The 6,331-nt window shown below is 48.9% G+C and overlaps 1 long non-coding RNA gene across 6 annotated transcripts; it reads left to right on the top strand.

Annotated features, from left to right (window-relative positions):
- Nucleotides 1-1,248: 1,248 nt before the first annotated feature.
- LOC309844958 lies at nt 1,249-5,234 on the top strand. 6 transcript variants are annotated; one of them, XR_014300977.1, is made up of 5 exons: nt 1,249-1,335; nt 3,208-3,393; nt 4,004-4,084; nt 4,483-4,671; nt 5,135-5,234. It is a non-coding gene; the product is annotated as an uncharacterized lncRNA (long non-coding RNA). The 6 variants fall into 6 exon arrangements; XR_014300978.1 differs by having other exon boundaries at nt 5,123-5,234; XR_014300979.1 differs by lacking the exon at nt 5,135-5,234 and adding an exon at nt 4,852-5,005 and having other exon boundaries at nt 4,401-4,671.
- The last annotated feature ends 1,097 nt before the right edge of the window (nt 5,235-6,331 follow it).

The following is a 6,331-nucleotide window of genomic DNA, read 5'->3' as shown; positions in this document are numbered from 1 at the left end:
GCCATCGTCAGTCTTAAAAAGCTCCTGTAGGGTTCTGAGGTGAGAGGTGTGGGGACCTTTGTCTCTTCTGTCCAGGCTCTCCCTGGGAGCAAAGAGACCCCGGGGTGAGGGCTAAGATGCTGCATGGCACGCAAGGGTCAGGCTGTCTCTACCAGGCTGTTCATTAAAGCTCCTTGGGAACTTTTACAAAGCACTAATGGCCAGCACCAAGCCTAGCGATTCTGATTTTATTAGGTTCAGTTGTGACCTGGGCACCAGGAGCCAATGATACACAGCTGGGGCGAGAACCACCTGCACAGGGGAAAGAACCCTAACTATTCCGTTAAACTGACTGGGACTGGAATTGGGGCTCTGCTGGGTGACTTTGAGCAAGTTAATTAACCTCTCTGAGCCTTGACTTTCTCATTTTCAACACTGGAACATCGGCATAACATTGGATTAAGTATCTCAGTATCTCAGTAACTCTCCCTCTTGGAGATTTACTATCAGTAATTAACTGTACTACCAATACAAATTCAGTTTTTATTAGTAAAAAGGCACTGGTTTTTGAGATGAGTTAAGAGAGGATGCCAGGACCTCCTGTCCTCACAGTCTTTGGGAAGGCCATGACAGTGGCTCCTTATCTCAAAAACCCCATTTCATGGGGCTTCTGGGTGGCTCAGTGAGTGGAAGCCTCTGCCTTCAGCTCAGGTCATGATCCCAGCATCCTGGGATGGAGCCCCGCATTGGGCTCTCTGTTTAGCAGGGACCCTGCTTCCTCCTCTCTCTCTCTCTCTCTGTCTGCCTCTCTGCCTACTTGCGATTTCTGTCAAATAAACAAAATCTTAAAAAAAAAAAAAAAAGCCATTTCATGGTGTTGGCACTTTTGAATCAAATATCAGTTCATTAAACCCTCCCTGTAATTCACCAGGGAACTCTTTGCGCCTATTTAAAGTCCTTTGTCCTTGATCTTATTGTAAAGAAAGGAATTCTTTTCTATCAGAAATAATCATATTTGTATCCCAGAATAAATATGAAACAGCTTGCCTCAGGAAATGAGCCTCAAACTTGAGTTCCGATCACGTGGATTTCACCCAATCTGTGTGCCTTTGGCCAATGCCCCTCACCTCTTCCAGCCCCCGTTTGCTCAACTAAATTTTAGATGGAAAACCTGAAGGCTGGGGTTGAAAATGGGGCAAAACCTAGCAAGGGTGCGCGCTTGGCGCAGCTCGTGCCCGACGCCAGCGTGCCCACGTCAGCAGGCAGAAGGGCGCGGCTGGCAGCGCTGCGGGAATGCGGACCGCCTCTGCCTCCCAAGGGCACCCTGAAGTTGCTGTTGGGACTGTGCTCTGCCAGGTATAGAGGAGGCTGAAGATAAAGTAGATGTGCATTCTGCCTGCCTGCCCTCAAATAGATTGGGGTTTGGAAGTTCAAATAAGTCACGCACGTAAGTGACTCTCACACAGTGGGCAAGCCGGCCAGCTGGGGTCAAGGCAGGTGCGCTCGTGGAGGTCGTATTTTTAACTGTGCTTAGAGAAGGAGTGGAGTGGAGTCATGGGGCCGGAAGTGTCTTCCTCCATGTGAGCGGAGAGGGTATAAAGAGAATCGTTGGGAAATAGAAGGGAAAGGCAGGCAGGCAGTTCTTGAGGTGTTCCTACAGGTGAAACTGCGGTTGAAAGGTGTGCATATTTTAAGACCATTGGGACACATGGCTCAAGCAGCCCCCACAAAAGATGCTGTAATGTACCACCCAGCTGGCAGTAAGGTGGGTGCCAGCAGCCTCCACCTTGACCTAAAAAATGCAGGACAAGCAGGTACAGAGGCTGTGAGTGGGGGTGCAGTTTGTCCCCTCTGTTCAACAAATCCTTCCCAGCCCCAGGTGTGGGCTTGTAGAGGGGGACAGACACATCCCTGCCCTTGGCGAGCTCCATCTGGTGGGACAGACAGCTGCGGTCTAGAGGCATGAGCAAAACTGGGACTCCCTTGAAAGTTATGAGCAGGTTTCTGAGCTGGAAAGTCTGTCCCTCCTGAGTCCTTTCCTCTTTGAGGCACCGCCCTCTCCTCCACAGAGCCCTCAGATTCCACCGGTTGTCTTCAGCTTACCTGGCTCTCAAGGGACAACTGTGTTTTTTGGTTACACATCAGCTGACACAACATTCTGCCATGTCCCTTGTCCCAGCCACATTCCTTCAGCCATGGGGGAATTTCGAAGGTGCTTGGTGGTTATCTCCCTAGCTCCCTGCAAATGGTATAGCCGAGCCTTCTCGGGTCCACGGGTAGGAAATCCATCTCGGGGGGCAGGGGGTCTCATCTGGGGAACCTCACAGTAGACATCCAAGGCCTTAAATTAGGCATAATTGTTAGCCCTGCCTTTCGGAATCATCCTAAGGAAGCAAGCGTGAATATGTGATAGATTTATCTACAAGATTACGCACGAGAGCATTGTTTATGAGACAGAAAAAAAAAATAATCAAAAAGGATCTAAATTTTCAACCATAAGAGATAGGTTAAATAATTTACGGCATAGTTGCACAATGCTAGCATTATAAATTACATCAGGGAGGGATGCTTACCACCATGAAAAGAACGTCGAAGACAATTGAAGACATCACATTGCAAAACAATATGCACTGGTGGATCCTATTTATGAGAGGAAAAAAGTATATATTCACATATAGCAAGACACAAGAAAGGGGGAAGTTATGCCTAGAAAATAGAAAACGTTGGTGACTTCAGGGTAGGGGAATTAGAAGGAATTTAAAATATCATCTCTGGATGTTCTCTACAAGACACATTCATTATTTGTATAATCTGGGTGAAAGATACTCTATTTTTTAAAGTGTAATAAAGTGACATCTCCCTGGGCACAGCACAAGGCATGCCCAGGCAGGGGCTGGGTGCTAGGGAGCCACATTTCTGAGAGTGGGCCTAGCCCAGGAGCTCTGGGATACTAGACCATGCTGCTTAGCCACGCACCAACCCTACTCACGAGATGTCCTCCAGAAAGGTGCTTGACAGCCTGGCCTCAGCCCTGGGCATGCAGATCTTCCCACTCGTCAGCCCCACTACAGGCCACGATGGAACAAACAAGGACTCAGGCCCGAGAGTCGCATAAAGACAGAATGGATGGATTTTTCTGGTCACTGTAGTCCATTCAGCTGAGCAGGTCCATTTGAACTCCTTCCCTCACTGACTGCTCAGCCCCTACAAACTCAATGCCTTCTCCAGGAAGCCTTCCAGACTGATTCCACCATGCTGTGTGCTCTGAATGTCCCTGCTCTCAGTAGGAAGTCCCATTTGTGGAGTGGTTACCAAGTGCTTTCTCCGAATGACCACAAGCCACCCTTGCAGTAACCCTCTGATCTGGCCCTGTGATGCTCTCATCACAGACGAAGAAGCAGAGGCTGACGGAGGGTGAGTATCTTACCCCAAAGCTCATGCTAATAAATGGCAGAGTCAGGATTCAACCCCAGGCAGTGTGGCCTTAAGGCCAGCCCTCAGAGACACCGAGCCATGCAGGCCCTCTGAGACAATCGATGTCGCCAGTCATGTTTCCATGGTGATTTTGAATTGTTCCCAGACCGTTCCTGGAAGACTGAATTCCTGAAGGGTCCCAAAGGAGGAGCTGCACACCAGGCGTGTTTGCTACTCTAACTGCAGGAGAAGCGGGTGTGTCCTCCTGAGCTGGTCCCTAGCTGCTAGAGACATGTCCACAGACAGTTATGTAAGGAGCCTGGTAAAACCCCTCCTTTGGGGACAGACCCTGCGCCAGAGACTCTGTAGGCTGCAGGATGCATCAGGGCTCAGGCTTCTTGTAGGACCAAAGGTTTCTTGCTGTCTCTCCGCAGCGTCTCCCCCAACGCCTGTTCAGTCCCCAGGTTTCTGGGAAGGGTCCAGCTCTACCCAGGATCATGGCCCGAGTCCTCCCACTCCAGCTGGGAGGAGAGATTCAGTGAGGGAAAGAGCGTGCAGCCCGGAGCGTGAGCCTGCTGGAGGCGACCTCTTGGCTGTCCTTTCTTTTCAGAGTTTCCAGGCTGGGTTCCAACCCAGGATGGAAGAGGCTGTTACCAAGTCTGGGCAAATCAGCACAACCATATTAACAGAGGTTATCTCAGCGTGGGGGGATTAGGGATGGCTTTTTTTTTTTTTCCCCCCCTGTGGCTTTGCTTTTTAGCATTTTCTAATTTTCTGCAATGAACATGATTATTTGGGCAATTAAATAATTAAAGGCAGGGGACGGTGGCGGTACTGTTCTTGCTGCCTTCTTCCCAGGGCTCTGCCTCCAACCTTCTGGAGACTGCTGAGCTCCTGGGTACCCTCTACTTTGTGGAGCTTCCTCCGAGCACCTCCTCACCTTTACCCCGGCAACCCCACTTCTTTCACACCCCTTTTCTGTACACGACTGTACTGGAATTGTACAGATCACACAGCATATCACTGTTCTGAGCCTGCTGCTCTCCACAACCCCAATGCCACGAGAAGTCGTCTTTTCTGTCTTTGAAGGGGATGCCTGGAACCACGTCTCCATCCTTGGCCCCTCCCACGACTTCATCCCCCAGTTCACCATTGGACATCTGCAACGGGATGTTCCAAACAGTCACGGTCACAAGCATCATGGCCCCAGCCTGCTGTCTCCCCTCCACGCCCGGGCACTTCCCACTTTCCTCGTCTCTGACAGCAGCACGGTCAACGGTAGGCTTACGGAATCATGGCTGCTTGCCCCTCCTAGGGTTGGTCCTGCAGGGAACAGGGAGGGCTGGTGTTCTGGTCTTCAAAATGTCTCTTGGGTCTCCCCACGCCCCTCACTCAGGCTCTGGAACTGTTGCAGAGGTCCACGAGTAAATCTTACTCATTTTTTTTTTTTGTCTCCAGGATCTAGCACAGGGCCCAGTCCATGTATGCTCTCCATGTATGCTTCCTGGTTGAATGAATAAATGAACAAATGGGCCAAAAAAAATGGATCTTTTATAATTTGTTTCCTAGATTTTAGTTTTTTCCTTGCAGCCCTTCCCATATTTCTCTGTCAGTTGAATCTCCCCAAATGGTGACTTGGCCCTGGGAATTCTTCACATGGTGCCTTTAATGGTTCCCCCAGCCCCTCTTTATCTTCCTTTGTAAAGGATTTGATCTCTCTCTCCCTGAGTCTCTCCTCTAGCTGATCTGACCCTTCAGATGGGATCCCACAGAAGGTAGCTATCTGTCTACCTGGGACACTGTCTGGTTTCCTGACCCTACTCCACTTCACCCCAACCTGTAAGAGGTATGTTTTCACAAAGTCACTGTTGTTCAGAGGTAGCATAATCCATGGGTATTTATTGAGGGCCCACCATGAGCCCACTGCTAAAAACTAGGGAGACAAACATTTGCTCAGTCTTGGAACTCATGGAACTTACGTTCTCATGATGCAACAGAAATATAGACAAATTCATGATTAATTGATTGATTGATTGGTTATACTTTTATTGGTTCTATGTAGACATAAGCAGGGTCCTCTGACATGATAGCAGGGGGAGTGTCAGTCATCAGCAGAAATAACGTAGAGCACTCACACGCCTAGAGGCATTTAGGGAGCACCTTCCACAGATCAGGTCCTGTGTCAGGGGCTGGGAACAATGAGGTGAATAAGATATGGTCTTTGCCCTTGGGGAGCTCACCTGTAAGGGACCACGTACATACCAAAAGATCTAATCCAGTCCGCCCTCCATACATACATTTAATATTAATTTTATTTCAAAAACCTATTATTTGGCTCAAGTATCCAGTTGCTTTTTTAGTTCAATTTATAGGCCTGCTGAGACGACTCCTCAGTGTAGTTGGAAAGGCCTATTTCATACGAGTGAGGCTTCTCATGGTTATCTCAAGTCAGAACCGAGATTTAACCATTGCCTGCCTTTCTTCTTCCCGGACAGGGCACCACCAGCACAGGGCTCTGTGAGGCCACCTCCAGACCCCAACGCACCCTCGTCAGCCTGCAGCTCAGGGCTGACGTCAGTGCGGAATCCCGGGGTCCGCGTTGACTGACAGCTGTGGCATCCAATGACACCACATGCCGGGCCAGTTCTTTGACCCGTTCTGAAGCTCAGGCTCCCGCTGTAATATGAGAATGAGACCCCCCTACCTCTTTCTGGGGGTCACCATCAAAATCAAATGAGATCATGCAAGTGCTTTGGAAATGAAAAAGCAATATTCAAATATAACGTGCTAGATTATCTTTTTTTTTTTTTTTTTTTTTTTTTTTACTTTGAAGGTTGTCAGGGCAGAAACAAAAAGGACTTTTAAGTTTTACTATTTAATAATAAGTCTATCAGAAGCTCGATAACACTGTAAGCACTATTTGTTGGGTACCCAAGAG

The sequence above is a fragment of the Mustela nivalis genome (assembly GCF_964662115.1).
Source record: "Mustela nivalis genome assembly, chromosome: 12".
Lineage (NCBI taxonomy): Eukaryota > Metazoa > Chordata > Mammalia > Carnivora > Mustelidae > Mustela > Mustela nivalis.
This window is presented reverse-complemented; position numbering and strand designations above follow the sequence as displayed.